Here is a 14,202-nt window from a genome sequence, read left to right as displayed (position 1 = left end):
CCTAGGGATTCCTGGATAAGGGGTCAGAGGCCTCTGGGGATCTGTGGCCCCCCTAGTATCCACAGCACAGGCTCAGCTGGGCCTGCCTGGCTCTGTCCTTCCACTCAACATGGGCCTCTGAGGCTTGGCTGGACTTTAATTCCTATCTTTGTGTCCCTGCGACAGCTTTCTGAAGCCTTCCCACTCCCGGACCATTATAGGAAGATATTTTGAGAGGGTCTCTGTTTCTTGCCAGCCAGACCAATTTTATTTAACTTTAATTTCTATTTAAAAACTGTTAGTCAATCCAATTATTGGAAAACTTTTTAAGCATGTTTGGAACAACTTGGCTATGTGAATTTACTTCTTCAACTATAAATTTTATGAAATCTAAATAAAGATCAAGGATTTCCAATATAAGTTGAAAGTCAGAATTGAGATGCACAGAACATGTAAAGTATGCATGGAATTTTAAAGACTCGGTACAGAAAAGGGTATGAAATAGCTCATTAATAATTTTTTATATTGATAACATGCCAATGTAATGTTTTGAACATAGTAGGGTAAAGAGAAATATGGGTCATACTGGTTTACATTTTACCTTTCCTTTAATGTGGCTACTAGAAAAATTTTAAATTACACATGTGGCTTGCGTGAGATTTCTACTGGCTGGCTCTGGACTGTGATATCCTGGGAAAGCTCCAGTTAGCTGAGAAAATTGCACAGCTAATAAATGGCAGAACCAGAATTTCCACCTAGATCCCCAAAGCTGGAGCTCTTTCTTGTCAGTTAATTGGAAAATGTTGTTGGTTTGATCTTGGACCTCCAATAAAACATGCCTGGGAGGGAAGCAGCAGTTCTCCCCTAAACCAGACAGGGTCTCAGCATCTGTGCCCAAGGACTGCTCGAGGACAGGGGAGGGCATAGACATGGGAAGTTGCGTGGGTATTGCTGGACAAGCCATCTCTCTCCTTCTAGATGATCACCACCCTGCTCAACTAGAGAGCTTTGGTTTTAGTATTCCTTTTATATCCTGGGCATAGGATTTCATTTGGGGACACAGTTTCTACTTTCAAAAAAAGGTTAAAGAGTATTGTCGAAGAGGGAAGTCTTTGGACCCTGTACAGACTTTATCCTTAGGAACTTCTTGACCCTGGGCAAGTGAACTACTCTGACCCTCAGTTTCATCATCTGTAAAATGGGGATTTGTATTTCCTGCCTGAAAGATCATGACAACAATGAGATAATAAGAAGATGACTCATGACCCACAGCATGAATATGACCCCCTCTCCCTTCCCCTCAAGGCTGCCCTGGACACAGTTCTGTGTGTGTGTGTGTGTGTGTGTGTGTGTGTGTAAGTGAGATGAAGTGGAGTGTTGTTGAATATGAAGAAAGTGGTGATCTTTTTATCCTTGGTTCTTTCTTGTCTCATATTTTCCTTTATCCCCAGAATAAAGGGTACTGTTTTCTGTGGCAGTTCCATACCCATCTGGAGATGGCGAGGGACCTGGGAGCATAAAACTGGGGGTCTGTGTTTGCTGAGCACTGTGCGTGGGAGTTGTACCTGCTCACACAGGTGTTTTCTTCGACTATTTGATAAGAATGAAGGCCTGCAGGGGGCAGCACATGGCCAGCACTTGGCCCACGAGGGCCTGGCTCAGGGCCTCTCTCCCTTTGCAGGAAATCAGAGCCTTCCCCAGCAGAGGGGGAGCATTGGGGATTTCTGCAAGGACCCTCAGTGTGGTATTGAGATGCTCATTGTTATTCCCTGTGAGATCATGATGCTGGTAAAAATAATGGTCCTCGGGCTTCCTGATCTTCCTGCCCCAGAAGGGTCCAGCCAACCTCTTCAGGACCCACTTGTAAAAACCCCCAACTCCAGACCCGAAAGAGACCTAAATGGAGATCTACCAACACATCATTGTACCAAAGTGGGCACAGCCACCGACCTCGCAAGCTAGCTATACGTGCATCCCCATCTTCGAGAACACAGGCTCAGAGGGGTGCAGTGACTTCCCCTTGGTCCCACAGAGAAGAAATGATAGATTCATTAAACTTCTTTTGTTTGCAGGCAACAGAAAACAGCTAGTCGGCTAGTCAGCTTAAGCAAAGGAAAAGGACGTGGACCCTGGGGTGCCTCTCAGGATGACAAGAGACTTGACCAGCTGGGCTTCAGCGGACAGGGCCCAGGGCCTTCTCCAGGAGAAGCGCCTGCAGGAACAAGCCCCAGCTCTCATCCCACGCCAGTCCTGGCTCTCTCTGGTCTCATGCTCAGATTCCCGGGAGAGGGGCTCTGGATGGACTCACGCGGATCACTGGGCAGTGGTCAGGAGTCAGGGTCACTGGCACAGATGGGGAGGGACCGTTTTGCATCCCGCAGAGAAGTCCAGACCTGTCTGTCTGTCTGTCTGTTATGGTCTCTGGACTCCCCACCGGGGCCTTCCTCCTTGGCTCTCAGGTAGCTGTGGGCCAATCAGCCCCGGGGGAAACTGAAGGCATGATTTGTGTTTTAATTAAAGAGGTCCAGAGCCCAAAGGCCTTGGGGTCCTACAGGGCCGGTTCCCCCAAATGCCAGAAAGCATGTGCTCTGTAGCAGATGGGACACCCGTGGTAAGCGGCCCACACTGGGTACCTCCTGACACACCGCCCCGGGGTGCCTCCAACTCCTGCCTTTGGCTTCCCTGTGTTCCCCCGAACTCCCTTCCATCTCCTTTCCAAGGATTTAGTAATATGTTGTCTAGACACTGCTGCTGCCATTTCTCCTCCAGTAATCCATTTTAATTGGAAAGTTACCATAATGCAAACTCTCTTTGGTATTATCTGCGGCTTCGTGTTATTAGAACTTCTCCTTGGGCGCCTAGGTGGCTCAGTGGGTTAAGCCGCTGCCTTCGGCTCAGGTCATGATCTCAGGGTCCTGGGATCGAGTCCCGCATCGGGCTCTCTGCTCAGCAGGGAGCCTGCTTCCTCATCTCTCTCTCTCTCTCTCTCTGCCTGCCTCTCTGTCTACTTGTGATCTCTGTCAAATAAATAAATAAAATCTTTTAAAAAAAAAAAAAAAAAACTTCACCAACTCGCTTCCCCAGCAAACTAAACTTGCTATGGAAGCAATGAGATGAGCTGCTCACAGTAAATCAGGCTTCGCACTGTTAAGTGGGGCTGGGTGGGGATGCCGTCGCTGGAGGCGTTGACAGTGGCACCACTGTTTCTAGGCTGGGGATTTGGCCTCTGTGCCCGGTTCTTCTTGCTGTGCCAGAGCACCGTGTGTTGGAAATTAAATGGGCAGAACAGGGGAGGACAAAAAGCCTCTGGTGGGATCTGGCGTCACCCAAAACCAAGGGCAAGGGGCACAGCGCGGAATGCTCAGAGATCACAGAGCGTGCTCAGTCCAGGGAACCTGGGAGGCAGGCGCTCCTTTCATCCAGAGCCCGAGAGGGAGGCTCAGAGAGGGCGACTGGCCTTGCTCAGGATTGCAAAGGCAAGCCCCATGGTTGGGGGATGGGGAGCAGGCATGGCTGATCGGGGACAGCACGTCAGGTCCCTGACTGGACCCGTGCCACCCCAAGGGACAAAACTCACATCACAGCGAGCAAACTCCTTCCTCAGGGAAGACCTTGGAAGCGATTCACTCCAGGTGGATGGTATGAAAAGCAAGTAGTAGTGATCCAGGGTCCTGTGTGTGGATTATTCACTGTCTCAGGGTCTCCTTTTTCCTTCCTATTTTGCTTCCTTCCCTGTTTTCCAACACGGACAGTATTTGTCGTGTTTTTTTTTTTGTTTGGTTTTAGTTTAGTTTTGTTTTTTTTAAAAGATTTTATTTATTTGATACAGAGAGAGAGAGAGATCACAAGTAGGCAGAGAGGCAGGCAGAGGGGGAGGAAGCAGTCTCCCCACTGAGCAGAGAGCCGGATGTGGAGCTTGATCCCAGGACCCTGAGATCATGACCTGAGCCGAAGGCAGAGGCTTAACCCACAGAATCACCCAGGAGCCCCTGTTTTTGTTTTGTTTTGTTTTTTAATGTCCACCAAGGCCTCAGGTTTCCTCCCTCCCGAAGTGGGAGCTTCCTATCTTCTCTCCTTGACTGGGGGCCTGATTCTAAGGAAGAGAATGTGACAGAAGTGAAGGGGTGTGCCTTTCAAAGATAGGTCAAAAAAAGGCATGCATCCTTCAGCTTTGTTCTCAGGGATGGCTCACACTGGTGGAAGCCAGCCACCATATTCTGAGGATACTCAAGCAGCCTGAGGAGGGACCCCTGTGGGTAGGAACGGAGGCCTCCCACCAACAACCATGCTGGACTTGTCCAGCATGTGACAGAGCTGCTCTAGAAACTCACTCCAGCCAAGGCTTTCAGATGACTACAGCCCTGGCTGGCATGTTGACCTCAAGGCATGAACCCCTTCATGACAGACCTCACAGCAGAACCCCTTCCCCCAGCCCTCTGCTGCCAGGTTGCTCCAGAATTTCCAGTCTATAGAAATGGTGTGAGATCCAAACTGTTTATGGTTGTTTTAAGCTGCTAAGTTTTGGGCTCATTTGTTACACAGCCATAGCTGATGAATACACAGTGGTTATATGGCCATTTTGGAACCATGAGATGACACAGGGCTGCCTATTGAGATTTGTTGTTCCATGAGATAGTAAGAGCTCTTGATTCACTGTTAGGGATTTGGTTACTTGTTACGAAAGGAGGAAACCCATCAGCTGCCTGCTGCCTTTGCCTAGAAGGGATATGGATGTTTCTGGTCACATTTCACTGGCCAGCAGAGTTCCGATGAGAGGATTGAGGGGTAGCGCTGAGAAGCACATGAAGGTTTCTAGGAGGAGGTGGGAATTGAGGTGGGCACGAAGGGTGGGTAGAAGCAAAGAAGCCCGGACAGTGGTCCCTGTGGCGGGTGGACTCAGAGAGAAGAGGGAGAGAGGGCACTTTTGAGGAACAGGCCCAGGAAAGTGGTGGATGTCTGCCTGAGCACAGGTGTGGAGAGAAGTTCTCCCTCCTTCCTGCCGGGCCCCTTGGGGGCTTAACGCCCTTCCTGAGGGTGACTCCTTAGGGTTGGCTCCTTGTTTTTAGACAATGCAAGTTCTGGTGGGAGTCTCTGTTGTTCTTTCTACCTCAGCCTGTCATTTTTGCTGGGATCCACACTCCTTCACTGGACGGGTAAAGGGGGCTGTGAGGAGCAGACTCTGCATGCTTGCAGCCCTGGAGAATCAAGCTCAGGAGAAATTTCTGGACAAAATTCATGCCTTGCTAAGGGGCTGAGCATGCACATGTATATGCTAGGATCTCAGAAAGGCCTTCTGGAGACACAGCAGTCCTCCCCCTAATTGTAGGAAGTGGGCTGGGGGGCTCTTGAACTTGGGAGGGCGGTGGTCTGTGTGCCTCTGCATGGAGGGTACATTAGCAGCCTCTCACTGAAAGGCTGGCTCTCCGGTGGTTGGTGGTTCTGTGTCCTCAGCACAGTGGGTCCCTACAGCAGCTGGGCTCTGGGGCCCCCAGGTGATGGCAAGTGGCACAGACCATCCCGCCCCAGCCCTGCCCCACCCTGAGCATCGTAAAGGAGTAGGGACTGACGGATTGCCTCCCATTCACCATTAAATGTGTACATTCCTTTACTTCAAGAAGCTGTACCTTCTTCACTTGGATACTAGTTGCTGTGACCACAAAGGCAGTGGATGTAGGGTGCCCTGCAGACCAGCGAGTGACATCAGCAGTGTAGGGATTCCCGAGAGGGAGCCTGGAGTACACAGACTTGAAGGGAGATCTGTGGTAGCAAGTCTGTCTCTTGGGGCAGGGGCCAGGAACCAGCATTCTACTGTAAGCTGTCCAGCTGATCCTGACCCGTGCTGGATATCGGAGAGCCCTCCCCCTCCCCGGTGATCCTGTCTGGTCCCTAGGATAGCCTCGCAACTCGGCAGGGCAATGTGGCCAAGGCAGTCCCAAGGTCACCCGAGGGCAGGGATGGAGCTAGAGCCTCATCCCATGAGCTGGCCTGGAGTTTCCATGCGCTGTGGTGACATCTCGTCCTCCTAGATGGGTGTCCGAGGGAACCCAGAATCAAGGAGTGCTAATGATTACAGGGAACAGGAATTCTCACCCATTCCATTCACGGCTGTGGGCTCCCCACTGTCCCCAGCCCACATTCCTGAAATGGGGAATATTAATAAAATAAGAAGTGTTTATATAATGCCTCCTACGTGCCTGAGCATGTACTAATTAACTCTCACATTCGCCCCAGGAGGGAGGCACTGTCCTTCTCCCCATTTTACACATGAGGAAAACACAGGAAGCATGAGCATCCGTCCAGACTCTCTGTCCCCGAGCTGCCAAGAGGGCAATCACTCTGGGCAGTTCCCCAACTCTATTCTGCAGAAAGCCACAGCCCAGGGACAGAGGGTGTGGTGGGGCTCCCACATGTGCCCATGGCAGAGCAGGGGGCCAGGGCTGGGTTTCTGGCCTCCTGGCCGTGCTGCCTTCCTTGGAAAGGGGTGCTTCTGGGCTGTTCCAGCCACAAGGCTCATTACTAATGCCGCAAATTGAATAGAATAGCTGCTTGGTTACAAATTAACCAGATTTGTCATTAAGGTAGCCTTGTTTAATAAAATCAGTTCAGCTGAGCATAATTACCTCCATATAAAATTCCCCCTTAAAAATTACTTTGATAAATCTAAGCCAGTTAGGCAGGAGTAAAGCCTAGGGGGTGGGGGTTTGGCTCTGAGCTTAGGTTGGGTCCTTGCAGTGTCATCCCTGGGCCGGAGTTCAGTCCCCACAGTCTTTGCGGTATTGCCACCACCCCCACCCCACCGGAGGCCCAGCGGACAACCACTTGTAACTCGGCTTTTCCAAGACAAACCCTCAGAGGGCCCCGGATTGACTCTTTCACTTAATCTAAATATTCCTCCTAAGTAGGCCCTTCCTCCATTTCCCTCACCACCCTCCAGCCTCCTAGGCTCATTTCTGAGCAGAGTAATTCCTCTGCTCAAAGACTCTTGGGGGCCCCCTCTTGCCCATAAACTACTATCCCGAGTCTTGATCTTATTATTCAAGGCCCTGCAAATCTGGCCTCACGGTAGTTCAGTGACAATGGAAACCAGATTGGGCATCAAGGGATGGAGGTCTTGCGCCCCACTCTGGCCCTGCCCCATGGTGGACATCTTCAGACTGGCAACCTTCTGTTCAGTCTTCTTAACTTCCCTGCACAAGAAGAAACAATCGTTCCCTCCTCAGGTGGGTGTGAGGATGACAAGGGAACACGGTCTGGTGGTTTCTAAACCACAGGCCCCCCACTGAGGCCTCCCTTCTGCTGTCCCCTTCTCAGTGGCTGGCCTGCGTCCCTAGCCTGGTGCTCCCCTTTACTTCCAGAGATCCCTTGCTGCTGGGGCCACCCAGCCCTTTCTGGAATAACTTTCCCCTCCTCTGTGGTTAGCTGGCTTAGAAGGTTCAGTCAATGATGTCCTCGCTCCAGATGCTTCTCCTGCTTACTCGGCTGACCTCTGAGCCTTCTCTCTGCAACCCTCGAGCCTGACTCAGAGAAGTGTGTCTGCAGCCAGGAGCGGAGATGGGTGTATGGAATCACGGCTCAGATAGCACATTTACAGGACCTTCCTTCTGCCTTCTCTTTTTCCTTCCTGCCTTCCTCTCTTTCTTCCTTCCTTCCTTTGTTTTTTTTTTTTTTTTTAAATCTTGAACGAGAGACAGAAAGAGTGCGAGCACGAGCTAGGGAGAGGCAGAGGGAGAGGGAGAGAAAGAATCCTGGGCAGGCTCCCCGCCCAGCGTGGAACTCAACGCGGGGCTCCATCTCACGACCCTGAGATCATGACCTCAGCAGAAGCTCAGCTGACTGAGCCACCCAGATGCCCTTCCTTCTGACTTTTCAGTTGGATTCTAGTTTCAGTTTCTTTCATTGACTCTCTGGGAAAATCGCAGTAGAACCAAAAGATGCCTGTACTGAGTGGGACCGCAGCCATTTATGGCTGCGGAAATTGAAGCCCAGGGGGTTAAGTGGGGTTGCCAAGGTCACCCTGCATAGATGGGGCCAAGACGAGGCTTAGTTGGCCATCACAGGCTGAGGCTCATTGTCAGAAATAAAGTGAGGACCTCTGCTAGGGAGTGTTTTCACATTTAGCAGGGATGGAGTGCATTTCAAGTGGGTGAGCCCCGGGGCCTGGGGGAAGGGTTGGAGACTCCAACCTCATCGGGCTGTCAGTTGCCTTCTAAGCCACATGCCCTCTAAGTCAAAGCCACGGGCTTGCTGGATCATGCGGCTCCAGGATAAGGTTTGAGCAACCCCCTTTCCAACCCGGAGTGCCCCTCAACCTTTCTGCGTAGGAATTCCCAAGTGAATCCATGGTCCAGTCCTGCCTTTCTCTCTTCTTCTTCTTGAGTGGAGCAGATTTATACAATTAATACCCCGCTTCTCCGTGGGATGCTAGGACTGGCCCCCCAGGAAAGCAGTGAGCCCGGGAAGTCTCATTTCAGCAAACATTTTCAGTCTTCACTCTGTCCCAGGCACCAGGCTGAGCCGGCCAGGTAGATAGACTTTTGGCATGTGGCGGGATTTGGGCAGGCCCTGGGGAACAACTTTGAGGAGCAGGATTTGGGACGTGATTTAGCAATACTGGAGCCCAGAAAGTTCTCCTTTGCCATTTTTCCAATCTCCCTCCAGAGACTCGTCTCCTGCCCTGGGGGTCTCAGGCGCCTCCTTCCTGCTCCCCTACCCTGTCCTCCCGCCTCCCTTAGGACACTGCAAAGAGTGCCAGGGCTCCAAAGTCACCAAAGAGAAAACTATGCAAATGTCCAACTATGAGGATGGGGTGAGAAAAGGCATCGCATTTATGTACAGCTTTCCCACTTTTGTCAAGAAACCCATGAGGCTACAGGTACAGGACATGCATTATCTCATTTAATCTTCAGGATGAATCCGCAGGAGAGACCCTGTGACTACCACTCCCACTGTACAGACTGGAAAATCGAGGCAAAAGAACTGAATTTCCCATGTCTTAAGGAGATGGTTGTGCTGGCCAGGCTGCTTGGGCTACACAGAGGAATGATGAAACACAAGGCAGCCAGGAATTGAAGCCTACTAAGCAGAAGAAAGACAAAAATGTTGGGAGTGGAAACTGGATGCTATACTCTGAATGAGGGAAAGTTCTACTGTTGGAGTTAAAGTGAGATTCTGAGAATCTCCTCTCTTAAGAGGAGGCGGGTGGGGGAGGCTGGTGCAGTGCAGGCAGGGGAGGGGAGCACAGGGTGGAGTCAGAGGGTCCTCACGGACTGCAGGGAAGCGCCTGTCTTGTGCCATTCCACAGCTCCAGGAACATGGTGCCATTTCCCTAAGGGGCAAGAAGGGCATGAAGGGACCTCTTTGGCTTTAGTTCGTAGAGAAAGAGCTGGGGTGACAGTGGGCAGGTCCAAACAGTAGTGTTAAAGTCAGAGATTAGTTTGGAGAGGTGATACCAAAGATTTGATCCCAGGAGTGGCGTTCCCTGGAGGTTGGGCTTACTGCAGGAATCTGATCTGCAGCACAGAGGAAGGGCTTGTGGTGGGAAAGCACCAGTCCTGTTGTCAGATTGGACTTTTAATCCCTGCTCTGCCACCTGCTTGGTGGTGACCCTAGGCAGCTCATCAATTATGTGATTTCATACCAAGGCTAAGTGGCCTCTGGAGCCCTGTTCTTTCCATGCTTAAAGATTCCAGAGGAATTAATACTGTAATTATAGGATTAAAAAAAACCTGGTATTGATTTCTAACCAGTGAACAGTCAGGTCTGCGTTCATGGGATGTGGTTTGACACTCCACTGAGTCCTCTTTTCCCACTTTATCATCAATAAAACTGATCTTACTTGGTTCTTAAGATTCATTATAAATACGTGAGAAATCAGAGGGCAGGAGGAGTGACCAATGAGAACCTCAAACCCCACACAACAAATGTATTGTAGACATCTTTTTCTTTTTAAAAGCAATCCTTTTTTAAACCATTACTAATGTTCTGTAATGACCAACATGGTACATACATGTTTGTAAAGAACACTTTAAAAAAAAAAAAAAGATATTTATTTATTTATTTATTTGACAGACAGAGATCACCAGTAGGCAGAGAGGCAGGCGAAGAGAGAGAGGGGGAAGCAGACTCCCCGCCAAGCAGAGAGCCCAATGCGGGGCTCGATCCCAGGACCCCAGGATCATGACCTGAGCTGAAGCCAGAGGCTTTAACCCACTGAGCCACCCAGGCACCCCTGTAAAGGACATTTTGTATGAGATAACATTGTGCAAATACAGATATTTTATAGAAGGACTAGAAGAATTGCTGCATGGAATGTATGTACATTTAATATGTTGATAAGTATTTTCAAAATATTCTCAAAAAAAGAAAAGTCAGTTTATACTTCTAACAATAAATATATGAGCATGCCTATTTCTCCCAACCCTCTAAACAAGATGATCATGTGGCATATATTCTACATATTAATTCCTCTTATTGATTTCCAAGAGCTCTTTGTATACTGTGGATATTAACCCTTTGTCAGTTATGTATGATGGCACAAATATTTCCTCTCATCTGTCACTTATCCTTTATCTTCATTTATAGATTTTTTGCCATGCAAAATTCTTATATTTTTTCACGCGATTAAATCTGTCATTCTTTGCTCTTATAGCTTCTGAGTTTCACACCTTGAAGGGGAAGGCATCTTCCTTAAGATTATAAAAAAATTTTCTCTATATTTTTTTTCTTCTTTTTTAATAATTAAAAAGACTTTTGGAGCACCTGGGTAGCTCAGTGGGTTAAAGCCTCTGCCTTCGGCACAGGTCATGGTCCCAGGGTTCTGGGATAGAGCCCCGAATCGGGCTCTCTGCTCAGCGGGGAGCCTGCTTCCCCCTCTCTCTCTGCCTGCTTCTCTGCCTACTTGTGATCTCTCTCTCTCTGACAAATAAATTTTTAAAAAATACTTTTTCAGGGGGTAGGAGCGTGAACTAACTGGTGAAAGTAGTTTGTAGTCCTCGTGTCCTTCACCACAGTGCCCTTTTGGTTCTCTTCACTTCCTAGACGGCAGGGTTTCGCTCCCTATGTACTGCTTGGGGTTGGGTGGGGCTGTGGGACTAGTTCTAGCCTGAGCTATACGAGCAGAAGGGATCGGATCACTTCAGGACCAAGCCTGTAAGAGCTAACACAAGACTTTTCAGTCCGAGGCCAGACCTTCTATAGCAATGTTTGAGGTGGTGGCTGTTCTGTCAGCTGGTTCCCATATGATTTCAGTGAACAGAGCCTCCCAACCATTGAGCAATGGGTGCGTGCCCTGAGGCAGAAAGCAGCTTTTCCTGTGTTAAGTCCTTGAGATTTGGGGGCTATCACAGCATAGCCCATCCTGGCTGATTCCCGATACCTGGGCTCTTGATTCTGACCCTTCCATCTGATGGCCTATTCTATCTACCACCGTGAACTGTTCCAACTGATACAGCTTCTTGACAGATCTTGATATTTTTCAGAGCAGGCTTTCAGGCTTATCTTGTTTATTCTCATGAATTTACTCTTTAGACAAATTTTAGAATTAGCATTTCAGGTTTCATAAAGACCCTAGTAGAATATGGGTTTGTAATTGCATTGAATTTATATATCCACTGGAGGGAGAATTTATCTTTAAATATGGAATCTTCCTCTTATTTATTTTATATGGGTTGATTAATCCCCTTAGTCTGAGGAGATATTTTTGGAGCTCCTGCTCTGTGCTAAGCATTGTGGATAAAAGATGAACAGGATACAGTCCATGCCCTCCTGGCTCATAGTCTAGGGGGACAAGACTATTAACGGTGACCTGAAGGAGAAAGCATAGGGCATGGTGGGAGCCCAGAGGCAGGTTCTTGAAAACTCTGTCTAGCAGTTTGAAGAGGACCTAGCCAGGGAAAGCCTCTATCAGGCAGGTGGAAGTACATCACCAAAGGTTCCAGATGAGGATATGGCCAGAGGGGAAGAGGAAGGTGGGAGCTGCTTCACACGACATGTGGTGTCCTGGAGTTTGGGCCAGATCCCCAGGACAATAGGGTGCTGCTGGAAGGGCTGAACTGAGACTGACCCTGTGGCCTTGGTGTACCTCTCTTTGGGGGCGTGGCCTAATCTGTTACCCAGAAAGGAGAGGTATCCTGTAATTCTCATATTAAATTGCATAGTTAACCACAATAAACTGACACAAAGGATATTGGATGGCTAAGAGAAAAGGACTAAGGCCAAAAAATAACTAAGATTTACTTAGCACCTACTATGTGTCAAGACTGTTCATGGTACAGTTTTCAAGTTGTCCATGGATGGCCCAGTATTTTTACATAATCTAGAACCTCACCATAACTCTGGCTTCTGAAGGTAGGATTTACAGATGAGAATGCATCCATTTACAGAGGAAACAAATGAGGGTCAGAAGGCCCAGTGATTCACCCCGGGTCCAAGGGCTGGGGAAGCACAGAGCCAGGGCTGTGGAGTAAATCTCAAATTTCCAAATCGGGGTGGCTCTCTGCCTTCCACAGCTGCGGCTCGTTTTAAAAAGGAGCTAGATGTCAGCCTGGGGAGGAGAGGCAAGGCTTGTTCTTGGCCAAGTTTCATTTAATGTTCCATCAGTAGGTGTCAACTGTGAACTAGTCAGAAATGCTAAAATAACAGCTTAAAAACACAGGAACCAAAATGGAAATGTAATTTTAGCATGCCTGTCTGGCCCCCTCCCACAGAGAAGTGCCTTGTGTGGAGTATCTCTTCCAGAAATATAACACTTAAGGATGAAAGCCCTCAACTCAGCCCCCTGGTGAGCACGCCACAGAGCAGGCAGATGGGGCCTGCCATGCCCCTAGGCCCTAACCCTAACCCAAGGCTGGGTTTTCAGGCTTCCGTCTTCAGAGGTCTGGCCCCCTAAGCCCACCAGATTGGGAACCCCCAAATCACACTGGAAGACTCTGCCTGCCACCCATTTGGAAACCCTGTCATTTGGAGCTGCTCAGAACTCTCAGAGCGGGAGAAACCTGCATGCCCCTTTGGGGGCACCCCAAGCTTTGAAGGCGCCAGGGCCACAGATCTGGGGGCTGACGCATCGCTTAAGCCATGCCTTCAACTAAGCCCCCTGGGGCGCACGTCTCAGGGCCAGCAGAATGGTTCTGCCATGCTCCTAGGCCTTAACCCTAACCCTAGGTTGGGTGTTCAAGCTTTTATTCCCCAGAAGCCGGACCCCAAGCCTTCCAGACTGGGGATGACTGAGGAACAACGCAGGACTTCATCTGCCACCCAGGGGGGAAACCATGCCCTTCAGAGTTGCAGGGAACTCTCAGAGTGGGAGAAACCAGCATGCCCCCCTGTGGCCATGCCCGGAATTGACAGCCCTTCTCAGTACAAAAACAGAGTCTGAAGCATCCCCTGAATTTAGCCCTCAACTCAGCCACCTGGGGAACCTGCCACAGAGGCAGAGCGGATCTGCCATGCTCCTAGGCCCTAACCCTAACACTAGGTTGGGTTTTCAGGCTTCCATCCTCAGAGGTCGAACCCCTAAGCCCTCCAGATTGGGAACCTGTGAGTTACACTGTAGTACTCAGTCTGCCACACAGGTGGAAACCCTTTCATTTGGAGCTGTGCAGAACCCTCAGAGCTGGAGATAACTGCACGACCCCCAGAGGACCCACAGCATGGATGGTGTCTCTGGGCACTAATCCAGAGACTGACGTGCCCCTTGACCTGTGCCCTCAAAAATGCCTCCCAGGGTGCACGGCTTAGCTCCAGGAGAATGGGCCTGCCATGCTCCTAGGCCCTAACCCTAACCCTAGCTTGGGTTTCCAAGCTTCAATCCCCAGAAGCCTGTTTCCCAAGCCCTCCAGATTGGGACCCCAGAGCTACACCCCAAACTCCATCTGCCACTCAGCAGGAAACCATGCCATCTGGAGCTCATCAGAACTCTCAGTGCATGAGAAACCTGCTTACCCCCTGAGTACACCCCCACCTTTTTTGTCCCCCCTGGGCACAAACCCATAGCCTGATGTGCATCTTGACCCCTGCCCTCAGCTCAGCCATCTGGGGAACCCGACTCTGCACTGGCAGATCAGGCCCCTATGCCCCAAGACCCTAGCCATAATGCTAGGCTTGGTTTTCAGCTTCCATTCCCAGAGGCATGGCCCCCAAGCCCTCTAGATTGGAGACCCTTGAGCCACACCCCAGGACTCCTCCTGCCACTCAGGAAGAAACCGTGCCATTTGGAGTTGTGTAAAA

This window comes from Neovison vison, chromosome 13, assembly GCF_020171115.1.
Source record: "Neovison vison isolate M4711 chromosome 13, ASM_NN_V1, whole genome shotgun sequence".
Classification (NCBI taxonomy): domain Eukaryota; kingdom Metazoa; phylum Chordata; class Mammalia; order Carnivora; family Mustelidae; genus Neogale; species Neogale vison.
Note: the sequence above shows the minus strand (reverse complement) of the source record.